We start from the raw sequence: 15,268 nt of genomic DNA, 5'->3' as shown, positions 1-15,268 counted from the left end.
CAAGTCAATGAATACGGCTGCACAGTACTGTTTTTTTATCGATGGCGGTTAAGATATTGTTTAGGACCTAGAGCGTGGCTGAGGTGCACCCATGACCAGCTCTGAAACCAGATTGCATAACGGAGAAGGTACGGTGGGATTTGAAATGGTCGGTGATCTGTTTGTTAACTTGGCTTTCGAAGACCTTAGAAAGGCAGGGTAGGGTAGACATAGGTCTGTAGCAGTTCGGGTCAAGAGTATCCTCCCCTTTGAAGAGGGGGATGACCGCAGCTGCTTTCCAATCTTTGGGAATCTCAGACGACACGAAAGAGAGGTTGAACAGGCTAGTAACAGGAGTTGCAACAATTTCGGCAGATCATTTTAGAAAGAAAGGGTCCAGATTGTCTAGCCCGGCTGATTTGTGGGGGTCCAGATTTTGCAGCTCTTTCAGAACATAAGCTGACTGGATTTGGGAGAAGGAGAAATGGGGAAGGCTTGGGCGAGTTGCTGTGGGGGGTGTAGTGCTGTTGACCGGGGTAGGGGTACTACATTCATTACCACTACTACTACCTCTACTACTACTACTACTACTACCACTACTAATAATTTCAATATAACTACGAATACTACTACTACTTTCACTACTACTACCACTACCACCACTACCATTACTTCTACTACTACTACTACTACTAACAACAAATACTATTACTAATACCACTACCAATACTACTACTACTACCCCTACTACTACTATTACCAATACTACTACTACTTTCCCTACTACTTCCACCACTACTACTACCATCACTACTACCACCACCACTACTACCACTTTGAATACTACTACTACTACTACTACCACCACTACTACTACTACCACTCCTACTACTTTCACTACTTCTTCTACCACTACTAGTACTACAACAACTACTACCACAACAAATACTACTAATACTTCTACTACTACTACTACGATCACTACTACCACTAATTTCACTACCACCACCACTCCTACCAATACTGCAGCTACAGCTACTACTAAAACTACTACTTCCACTACTACTACTAATACTACCACTACTAATACCACTACTTCTTCTACTACTACCAATGCTACTAATTTCACAACTACTACTACTACTACTACTTTCACTACAACAACCACTACCACCACTACCATTACTTCTACAAGTTCTACTACTTTCACTACAACCAACTACTACTACTACTACTACAAACACTACTACTTCTACTACCACTATTACTTTCACTACTCCTACTACTACCACTACTACTACTACTACTACTACTATACTACTACTACTGCTACTACTATCACGACTACTTCTACCACTACTACTACTACCACTGCCACTACTACCACCACCACTTCAACCACTACGACTTCTACTACCACCACTAACACTATCACTACTATTACTTTCACTACTACTTCTACCACTACTACTACTACCACAACTACTACCACTACCACTACCACTACTACTACTACTACCACTACTGCTTCTACCAATACTACTACTACACTACTAATACTACTACTACTGCTACTACTTTCACTACTACTTCTACCACTACTACTACTACCACTGCCACTACTACCACCACCACTTCTACCACTACGACTTCTACTACTACTACAACTTCTACCACCACTACTACTACTACCACTACTACTACTATCACTACTACTTCTACCACTACTACTACTACTACTACTACTACTACTACTACCACTACAACTAATTTCACTACTACTACCACTACTACCATGACTGCTGCTGCTGCATCAGCTACTACTACTACAACAACTACCACTTCCACTACTAACACTTCTGCATCTACAGCTACTACTATTACTACTACTACCACTACTACTACTACATTCACTACCAAAACTACTTCCACTACTACTACTACTACAAACACGACTAATAATTTCAATATTACTATGAATACTACTACTACTACTAATTTCACTACTATTATAACTACCATCACTACCATTACTTCTACTACTACTACTACTTTCACTACTACTAACAACAACTACTATTACTACTACTACTACTACCAATACTATTAATTATACAACTACTACTACTACTACTACTACCAGCACTACTAATTTCACTACTACTTCCACCACGACCACTAATGCTGCTGCTACAGCTACTACTACTACTGCCACCACACCTACTACTACCACTACTACTACGACCACTACCTCTGCTAATGCTACTTCTACTACTACCACTACCACTACTTCTACCACTACTACTACTACCACCACTACCATCACCACCACTACAGCTACGACAACTACTAGTACTACTACTACCACCTCTGCTACTACTACCACTACTACTACTACCACAACTACTACCACTACCACTACCACTACTACTACTACTACCACTACTGCTTCTACCAATACTACTACTACACTACTAATACTACTACTACTGCTACTACTTTCACTACTACTTCTACCACTACTACTACTACCACTGCCACTACTACCACCACCACTTCTACCACTACGACTTCTACTACTACTACAACTTCTACCACCACTACTACTACTACCACTACTACTACTATCACTACTACTTCTACCACTAATACTACTACTACTACTACTACTACTACTACCACTACAACTAATTTCACTACTACTACCACTACTACCATGACTGCTGCTGCTGCATCAGCTACTACTACTACAACAACTACCACTTCCACTACTAACACTTCTGCATCTACAGCTACTACTATTACTACTACTACCACTACTACTACTACATTCACTACCAAAACTACTTCCACTACTACTACTACTACAAACACGACTAATAATTTCAATATTACTATGAATACTACTACTACTACTAATTTCACTACTATTATAACTACCATCACTACCATTACTTCTACTACTACTACTACTTTCACTACTACTAACAACAACTACTATTACTACTACTACTACTACCAATACTATTAATTATACAACTACTACTACTACTACTACCAGCACTACTAATTTCACTACTACTTCCACCACGACCACTAATGCTGCTGCTACAGCTACTACTACTACTGCCACCACACCTACTACTACCACTACTACTACGACCACTACCTCTGCTAATGCTACTTCTACTACTACCACTACCACTACTTCTACCACTACTACTACTACCACCACTACCATCACCACCACTACAGCTACGACAACTACTAGTACTACTACTACCACCTCTGCTACTACTACCACTACTACTACTTTCACTACTACTTCTACCACTACAACTACTACCACTACTACTACCACTACCACTAGTACTACTAATACTACTACCAGTACTACTACTTTAATTTCTAGTTCTACCACTACTACTACTACCCCTACTACTACAACCACTACTACTTCTTCCGCTACTACTACCACTACTACCACTACTAATAATTCCACTGCTAATAATACTACTACTTTCACTACTATTACCATTACTACTACCACCACTACCACCACTGCCACTACTACTACAACTACTTTCACTACTACTTCAATCACTACTACTACTACCACTACTACTACAATTGCTACTACTACTACTATTAGTACTACTACTACCACTACTACTGCAATTGATACTACTAATATTTCTACTTCCGCTACTAATAATTTACTACTTACACAACTACTACTACTACTTGCACTACTGCTACCACTACAACTGCTACCACTCCTACTACCACTACTACTACTTTCACTACTACTTCTACTACTACTACTACCACTACCACTAACTGCTACAACTACTACCACTAGTACTACTTACACTACTACCAATACTACTACTTTCACTACTACTTCGACCACTACTACTACTTCCACTAATACTACTACAACTACCACTAACTACTACTACTAATACTAACACATTCATGTCTACCACATCCACCACTGCAACTACAACCATTACCATGACTACCACTAGTGCTACTACCACTACTAATACCACAACTACTACTACCACTACTATTAGCAGTACTAATACCAATTATACTACTTCTACTTTCACTACTACTACAATTACGACTTACACTACTTCTACTAGCTCTACCACTACTACTACTACGACTACTACTACTACTACAACTACGTCCATTAATACTATTGCTACTACTGCCACTACTACTACCACAACCACTACTTCTCCTTTCAATACTATTACTACCACTACTACTACTACAATCACTACTACTACTACTACTACTACTACTACTACTACGTTCACCACTTCATCCACTACTGCTACCATTACTACCACCACTACTACTACTTACACTACTACTACCCCTACTACAACCACTACTGCTGCTTCTACCACTTCAACTACTACTACTAGTACTGCCATTACTGCTACAACCACTACCACTAACACTTCTACTACTTTCACTACTAATACTACTACTATCACTACTACTACTACCACAACTACTACTACTACTGTCACCACTTCCACCACTTCTACTACCACTGCTACTACTACTACTACTACCACTACTACTACCACTCCTAATACCACTACTACTACCCCTTCTACTACTTCTACATTTAATACTAATACAACTAATAATACCAGCACTACCACTACAACAAATACTACTACTACCACTACTACTACTACCACTTCTACTACATTCACTACTACTACCTCTACTACTACTACTACCACTACTTCTACTACTACCACTTCTACTACTTTCTCTACTACCACTACTACCACTAGTACCACTACTACCACTACTACTACCACTTCTACCACTACTTCTACTACAACTACTAATTCTACCACTACTAATACTACTACCGCTTCTACAGTCACTCCTACTACTACCACTACTACTACTACTACTACAACCACAACCACCACTGCTACTTCTACTACCACTTCTACTAGTTTCACTACTATCACTATTACTACCACTACTACCCCTACTACTACTTTCACTACCACTACCACTAGTGCTACTACTACAACTATTACTACCGCCACTACTACTACTACCACTACCACCACTACCACTACTACTACCACCACTACTACTACTACTACTACTACCAACAACAATACTACCACCATTAATACAACTACTATTACCACTGCCACAACCAATACATCTCCTAATACTTCTACTGCTATTACTACTACAAGTAATGCTACTACTACAACTACTACTAATACCACTTCCATTAACACAACCTCTGCTACTACTGCTACTACTACTACTACTACTACTACTACTACCATCACCACTACTACTACTACTACTTCCACTACTACTACTACTACTTCCACTACTACTAGTGCTACTACTACTGCTACTACTTGCACTACTGCTACCACTACTACTGCTACCACTCCTACTACCACTACTACTACTTTCACTACTACTTCTACTACTACTACTACCACTAAAACTACTACTACCACCACTACTACTACTACTGCTACTTTCAGCACTTCTACGACTACTATTACTACCACTAATACTACCACTACTACTACTACTACTACGTTCACTACTACTTCTACCAATACTTCTAATACCACTACTACTTCTACCACTACTACTACAACCACTCCTACTACTACCACCACTATTACTACTACCACAACTACTACTTCTAAATCTGCTACTACTACTACTTCCATTACTACTTCAACCACTGCTACTACTTCCACTAATACTACTTCCACTACCACTACTACTACTACTAATACTACTACTTTCACGTCTACCACATCCACCACTACAACTACTACCACTACTACGACTACTACTGGTACTACTTCCACTACTAGTACCATTACTACTACTGCCACTACTACTAGCACTACTAATATTAATTCTACTACTACTACTTTCACAACTACTACCATTACGACTTCCACTACCACTACTACCTCTACCACTACTAATACTTTCACTACTACCACTTCCACTAATACCACTACTACTACTGCTACTACTTCCCTTAATACTACTACTACTACCACTACCACTACTTCTACTTTCACTACTGCCACCACTCTTACTACAAATACTACTACTACTACTTCCACTACTACTACAACTACTACTTCTACCACATCTTCTTCTTTCACAGCTACTACCACTTCTTCTACTAATACTACTACTACTACTACTACTACCACTACTACTACCACTACTACTACTAAATCTGCTACTACTACTACTTCCATTACTACTACCACAGATACTACTAACACTACTCCCACGACTACTACTTTCACCTCTACTTCAACCACTGCTACTACTTCCACTAATACTACTTCCACTACCACTACTACTACTACTAATACTACTACTTTCACGTCTACCACATCCACCACTACAACTACTACCACTACTACGACTACTACTGGTACTACTTCCATTACTAGTATCATTACTACTACTGCCACTACTACTAGCACTACTAATATTAATTCTACTACTACTACTTTCACTACTACTACCATTACGACTTCCACTACTACCTCTACCACTACTACTACTTTCACTACTACCACTTCCACTAATACCACTACTACTACTGCTACTACTTCCCTTAATACTACTACTACTACCACTACCACTACTACTACTTTCACTACTGCCACCACTCCTACTACAAATACTACTACTACTACTTCCACTACTACTACAACTACTACTTCTACCACATCTTCTTCTTTCACAGCTACTACCACTTCTTCTACTAATACTACTACTACTACTACTACCACTACTACTACTACTACTACCACTACTACTACTAAATCTGCTACTACTACTACTTCCATTACTACTACCACAAATACTACTAACACTACTCCCACGACTACTACTTTCACTACTACTTCTACCACTGCAACTACTTCCACTAATACTACTACCACTACCACTACTACTACTTATACTACTACTTTCACGTCTACCACATCCACCACTACAACTACTACCACTACTACGACTACCACTAGTACTACTTCCACTACTAATACCACTACTACTACTATCACTAATATTAGCACTACTAATATTAATTCTACAACTACTACTTTCACTACTACTACCATTACGACTTCCACTACCTCTACTACCTCTACCACTACTACTACCACTACTACCACTTCCAGTAATACCACTACTACTACTACTACTTCCCTTAATACTACTACTACTACTACTACTACCACTACTACTACATTCACTACTACCACCACTTCTACTACAAATACTACTACTACTACTTCCACTACTACTACAACTACTACTACTACCATCACTACTTCTTTCACAACTACTACCACTTCTTCTACTACTACTAGTACAGCCACAACTTTTACCACTACTATCTCTACCGCCACAACTACTTCCACCACTACTACTTCTACTACCTTTAGTACTATTACTAAAACTACTACTACTACAACAACTATTACCACAACAACCACTACTACTACTACCACTACTACAACTTTCACTGCTACAACCATAACTACCACTTTCACTACCACTACCGCTAATACTACTTCCAGTACTACTACCACCACCACCGCTACTACTACTGCTACAACTACTACTACCACTACTGCGTCTACCATTACCACTACCTATGCTAATACTACTACTATTACTATTACTAGTACTACTACTTCCACTACTACTACCACTGCCACTACCAATACATCTGCTTCTACTTCTACTGCTATTACTACTACTAGTAATGATACTACTACAACTATTACTAATACCACTACCATTAACACAACCTCTGCTACTACTGCTACAACTACTACTACTACCATCACCACGACTACTACTACTACTTCCACTAATACTACTACTACCACTACTACTACTTTCACTACTACCACCACTTCTACTACAACTACTACTACTACCACTACTACTATTACCACTACTACTACTTTCACAACTACTACCACTTCTACTACTACTACTATTACTACTACCACTACTACTTCTACTGCCACCACTACTACCACTACCGCTACTTCTACGTTCATTACTTCTACTACCACTACCACTACTACTACTACTACTACCACTACTACTACCACTAATACTACTAACAATACTACCAATACTACTAATTTCACTACTACTTCTGCCACTACTACTACTTCCACTAATACTACTACAACTACCACTACTACTACTAATACTACCATGTTCATGTCTACCATATCCACCACTACAACTACTACCACTACTTCGTCTACCACTAGTACTACTACCACTACTATTAGCACTACTAATACCATTCTACTACTTCTACTTTCACTACTACTGCAATTACGACTTCCACTACTTATACTACCTCTACCACTACTACTGCTTTCACTACTACCACGTCCACTAATACTGCTACTACTACTATGTCCATTAATACTACTACTACTGCCACTACTACTACCACAACCACTGCTTCTTCTTTCACTACTACTACTACCACTACTACTACTTCCACTACCACAATGTTCACTGCTACTACCACTTCTACTACTACTACTACTAGTACTGCCACTCCTTCTACCACTACTATCTCTACAACTACAACTACTTGCACCACTACTACTACTACTACTACTACTTTTAGCACTATTACTAGCACTACCACTACTACTACTACTACTACTACCACTACTACCACTACTACTACTACTACTACTACCACTACTACACCTTTCACTGCTACTATTACAACTACTACTTTTACTACCACTTCCACTAATAGTACTTCCACTTCTACTACCACTACCACCGCTTCTACCAGTACTACCACTATTACTACCACTACTGCTACAACCACTACCACTACCTATGCTAATACTACTACTGCTATTACTACTACTAGTACTGCTACTACTACTACTTTCACCACTACTACCACTGCCACAACCAATACCTCTGCTAATACTTCTACTACCACTACCACTACTACTACTATTACTACTACTACCACTACCACTACTACTACTACCACTATTTTCAGTACTACTACTACTACTGCTGTTGCTGCTACTGCTGTTGCTGCTGCTGCTACTACTACTACTGCTGCTACTACTACTACTATTGCTTCTACAACTACTGCTGCCACTACTACTGCTTTCACTACTACCACGTCCACTAATACTACTACTACTACTACTACGTCCATTAATACTACTACTACTGCCACTACTACTACCACAACCACTGCTTCTTCTTTCACTACTACTACTACCACTACTACTACTTCCACTACCACAATGTTCACTGCTACTACCACTTCTACTACTACTACTAGTACTGCCACTACTTCTACCACTACTATCTCTACAACTACAACTACTTCCACCACTACTACTACTTTTAGCACTATTACTAGCACTACCACTACTACTACTACTACTACTACCACTACTACCACTACTACTACTACTACTACTACTACCACTACTACACCTTTCACTGCTACTATTACAACTACTACTTTTACTACCACTTCCACTAATAGTACTTCCACTTCTACTACCACTACCACCGCTTCTACCAGTACTACCACTATTACTACCACTACTGCTACAACCACTACCACTACCTATGCTAATACTACTACTGCTATTACTACTACTAGTACTGCTACTACTACCACTTTCACCACTACTACCACTGCCACAACCAATACCTCTGCTAATACTTCTACTACCACTACCACTACTACTACTATTACTACTACTACCACTACCACTACCACTACTACCACTATTTTCAGTACTACTACTACTACTACTGCTGTTGCTGCTACTGCTGCTGTTGCTGCTGCTCCTACTACTACTACTGCTGCTACTACTACTACTACTGCTTCTACTGCTACAACTACTGCTGCTACTACTACTGCTACTGCTACTACTATTACTACTACTACCACTGCTACTTCTGCCACTACCTCTGCTAATACTACTACCACTACTACTACTATTACTACTACTACCACTACTACGTCTACCACTAGTACTACTACCACTACTATTAGCACTACTAATACCATTCTCCTACTTCTACTTTCACTACTACTGCAATTACGACTTCCACTACTTATACTACCTCTACCACTACTACTGCTTTCACTACTACCACGTCCACTAATACTGCTACTACTACTATGTCCATTAATACTACTACTACTGCCACTACTACTACCACAACCACTGCTTCTTCTTTCACTACTACTACTACCACTACCACAATGTTCACTGCTACTACCACTTCTACTACTACTACTACTAGTACTGCCACTCCTTCTACCACTACTATCTCTACAACTACAACTACTTGCACCACTACTACTACTACTACTACTTTTAGCACTATTACTAGCACTACCACTACTACTACTACTACTACTACCACTACTACCACTACTACTACTACTACGACCACTACTACACCTTTCACTGCTACTATTACAACTACTACTTTTACTACCACTTCCACTAATAGTACTTCCACTTCTAATACCACTACCACCGCTTCTACCAGTACTACCACTATTACTACCACTACTGCTACAACCACTACCACTACCTATGCTAATACTACTACTGCTATTACTACTACTAGTACTGCTACTACTACTACTTTCACCACTACTACCACTGCCACAACCAATACCTCTGCTAATACTTCTACTACCACTACCACTACTACTACTATTACTACTACGACCACTACCACTACTACTACTACCACTATTTTCAGTACTACTACTACTACTGCTGTTGCTGCTACTGCTGTTGCTGCTGCTGCTACTACTACTACTGCTGCTACTACTACTACTATTGCTTCTACAACTACTGCTGCCACTACTACTGCTTTCACTACTACCACGTCCACTAATACTACTACTACTACTACTACGTCCATTAATACTACTACTACTGCCACTACTACTACCACAACCACTGCTTCTTCTTTCACTACTACTACTACCACTACTACTACTTCCACTACCACAATGTTCACTGCTACTACCACTTCTACTACTACTACTAGTACTGCCACTACTTCTACCACTACTATCTCTACAACTACAACTACTTCCACCACTACTACTACTTTTAGCACTATTACTAGCACTACCACTACTACTACTACTACTACTACCACTACTACCACTACTACTACTACTACTACTACTACCACTACTACACCTTTCACTGCTACTATTACAACTACTACTTTTACTACCACTTCCACTAATAGTACTTCCACTTCTACTACCACTACCACCGCTTCTACCAGTACTACCACTATTACTACCACTACTGCTACAACCACTACCACTACCTATGCTAATACTACTACTGCTATTACTACTACTAGTACTGCTACTACTACCACTTTCACCACTACTACCACTGCCACAACCAATACCTCTGCTAATACTTCTACTACCACTACCACTACTACTACTATTACTACTACTACCACTACCACTACCACTACTACCACTATTTTCAGTACTACTACTACTACTACTGCTGTTGCTGCTACTGCTGCTGTTGCTGCTGCTCCTACTACTACTACTGCTGCTACTACTACTACTACTGCTTCTACTGCTACAACTACTGCTGCTACTACTACTGCTACTGCTACTACTATTACTACTACTACCACTGCTACTACTACCACTACCTCTGCTAATACTACTACCACTACTACTACTATTACTACTACTACCACTACTACTTCCACTACCACTCCCACTACCTTTGCTAATACTTTTACTGCTATTACTACTAGTACTGCTACTACTACTACTACTACCACTACCACCACCACTACTACTTCTACTACCACTATTACCACTACTACTGCTGCTGTTACTACTACTACTGCCACTACTACTACTACTAATACTACTACCTTTACCACCACTACTACTACTGCTGTTGCTGCTACTGTTGTTGCTGCTGCTGCTGCTACTACTACTGCTACTACTACTACTACTACTACTACTACTACTACTACTACTACTACTACTACTACTACTGCTTCAACTACTGCTGCTACTACTACTGCTACTGCTACTACTATTACTACTACTACCAGTACCACTTCAACTACAACCCCTAAGGGACAATGCAGTGTAGACTCAACATCCCAGATGGCACAGTCAGCTGACTGTGGAAACCCCTGTGTTATGGAGTCATGGCTGGCATGTTGCAGAGGAAGCGTCTGTGTGGCGTATGAATAAAACCTCCTAATCTTCCAATCCAATCTGCAGAAAATCAAGATCGGATCCACCGAACCAAAGCTTTGTTTTCTCTGACTCCCCCAGGGCTCCTCAGGAGAGAAGCTGGTAGAGATGAAGAGAGAGTAGAGGGAGTCATTCCACCCCAAAAAACACAATGAAGAGGATTTCCACACCCACCATCTCAGATTGTACCGAAATCATTTCTGTAGTTGAAAACAGATAATGTTTGCATTCCTGCAACATTATTTTGTTGAAATATAATTTGATCTCTGATAAATTAAGATAATTGATTGCACGCAATTTGGCTGTTATAATGTATAGGATTCATATACTATTCAATCAATATAGTACCTAACATCTGATTTGGACCATATTTCTTCCTAACAACGAGTAAGACATGAGGAATCAAATAAAATAATCAATAGCCACCCACAGATCCCCAACACCCCACTCCAATCCCAACCCAATATCAAATCAAATCAAATCAAATGTATTTATATAGCCCTTCGTACATCAGCTGATATCTCAAAGTGCTGTACAGAAACCCAGCCTAAAACCCCAAACAGCAAGCAATGCATGTGAAAGAAACACGGTGGCTAGGAAAAACTCCCTAGGAAAAACTCCCTAGAAAGGCCAAAAACCTAGGAAGAAACCTAGAGAGGAACCAGGCTATGAGGGGTGGCCAGTCCTCTTCTGGCTGTGCAGGGTGGATATTATAACAGAACATGGTCAAGATGTTAAAATGTTCATAAATGACCAGCATGGTCAAATAATAATAATCATAGTAGTTGTCGAGGGTGCAACAAGCACGTCCGGTGAACAGGTCAGGGTTCCATAGCCGCAGGCAGAACAGTTGAGACTGGAGCAGCAGCACGGCCAGGTGGACTGGGGACAGCAAGGAGTCATCATACCAGGTAGTCCTGAGGCATGGTCCTAGGGCTCAGGTCCTCTGAGAGAAAGACAGAAAGAGAGAAAGAGAGAATTAGAGAGAGCATATTTAAATTCACACAGGACACCGGATAAGACAAGAGAAATACTCCAGATGTAACAGACTGACCCTAGCCCCCCGACACATAAAGTACTGCAGCATAAATACTGGAGGCTGAGACAGGAGGGATCAGAAGACACTGTGGCCCCATCCGATGATACCCCCGGACAGGGCCAAACAGGCAGGATATAACCCCACCCACTTTGCCAAAGCACAGCCCCCACACCACTAGAGGGATGTCTCCAACCACCAACTTACCGTCCTAAGACAAGGCCGAGTATAGCCCACAATAACCAGTATACAGAATCAGTCCTCTATGTTTGACAAGTAGTATGGAACTGCTGCTTGGAGTATTGTTACTTCATCCTTTGTAACATATTCCCTGGGAATCTGGTGATGTTTTACTTTTATTTCTGTCATGAGAAATTAGTAATTGAAGTTGCATTACTTGTTGCATTACTTTCATTATTTACCATAAATTAGCGTGAAAGTCCCACATTTTGCCCACTAGATGCCACTGGTCCTGCAACTGCCACCAAACCCTTTTATGTGCCTTGCTTGTCTCGTGCTTATTAAATGGATCACAACGTTTCCCTAGCAATGTTGGGTAGAAAACCAATAGCTGAAATGACATGGAATGACCCTAGACCCCACTGTATACAAGCGTTTCACTACACCCACAATAACATCTGTTAAACACGTGTATGTGATCAATAAAATTTGATTTGACAAGAGAGGGCAGCAGAGAGAGAGAGAGACCAAATCATGTGAAAAGAAAAAGATAATTACTTGACACATTGGAAAGAATTTACAAAAAACTGAGCAAACTACAATGCTAGTTGGCCCTAAACAGAGAGTACACAGTGGCAGAATACCTGACCACTGTGACTGACCCAAACTTAAGGAGAGCTTTGACTATGTAAAGACTCAGTGAGCATAGCCTTGCTATTGAGAAAGGCCACCGTAGGCAGACCTGGCAATCAGGAGAAGACAGGCTATGTACACACTGCCCACAAAATGAGGTGGAAACTGAGCTGCACTTCCTAACCTCCTGCCAAATGTATGACCATATTAGAGACACATATTTCCCTCAGACTACACAGATCCACAAAGAATTAGAAAACATACCCAATTTTGATTAACTCCCATATCTATTGGGTGAAATACCAGTGTGCCATCACAGCAATAAGATTTGTGACCTGTTGCCTCAAGAAAGGGGCAACCATTGAAGAACAAACACCATTGTAAATACAACCCATATTTGTGTTGTTTTAATTTTCCCTTTTGTTCTTTAACTATTTCCACATAATATGACATTTGAAAAGTTTGTATTATTTTGGAACTTTTGTAAGTGTAATGTTTACTGTAAATTGTTATTGTTTATTTCATATTTGTTTATTATCTACTTCACTTGCTTTGACAATGTAAACATTTCTTTCCCATGTCAATAAAGCCCTTCAATTGAATTGAGAGAGAGAGAGAGAGAGAGAGAGAGAGAGAGAGAGAGAGAGAGAGAGAGAGAGAGAGAGAGAGAGAGAGAGAGAGAGAGAGAGAGAGAGAGAGAGAGAGAGAGATGGAAGACCCATGCTGAGGTGCTGTCAGGGGATGTTTGTGGAGATGAAGTGATGACCAGAGAGGGTGGTCTGACAGTGTAGGAGGGAGGGAGATCTAAACAGCAAGAGAGGGAGAGAGAGAGAGCAAGACAAAACAAGAGAATCCTATGATAACGGCTTCTTTGTACTTTTGCTGTGAGTACAAAATAAGGGGAAGATGCAGATTCAAAGTAGAGAAACAAGATAACATCTTACCTCTAGGAGTCAACACCATGGGAAATAAGAGAAATGAGAGGCAAATGCAAGCCCTTACTTTGGATGTGAACAGTCCATTTGAGATGCAGTCTTGGACCTACTGAATGAAATAGCTGTAAT

This window comes from Salmo salar, chromosome 07 (genome assembly GCF_965601325.2).
Source record: "Salmo salar chromosome 07, fSalSal1, whole genome shotgun sequence".
Classification (NCBI taxonomy): domain Eukaryota; kingdom Metazoa; phylum Chordata; class Actinopteri; order Salmoniformes; family Salmonidae; genus Salmo; species Salmo salar.
This window is presented reverse-complemented; position numbering follows the sequence as displayed.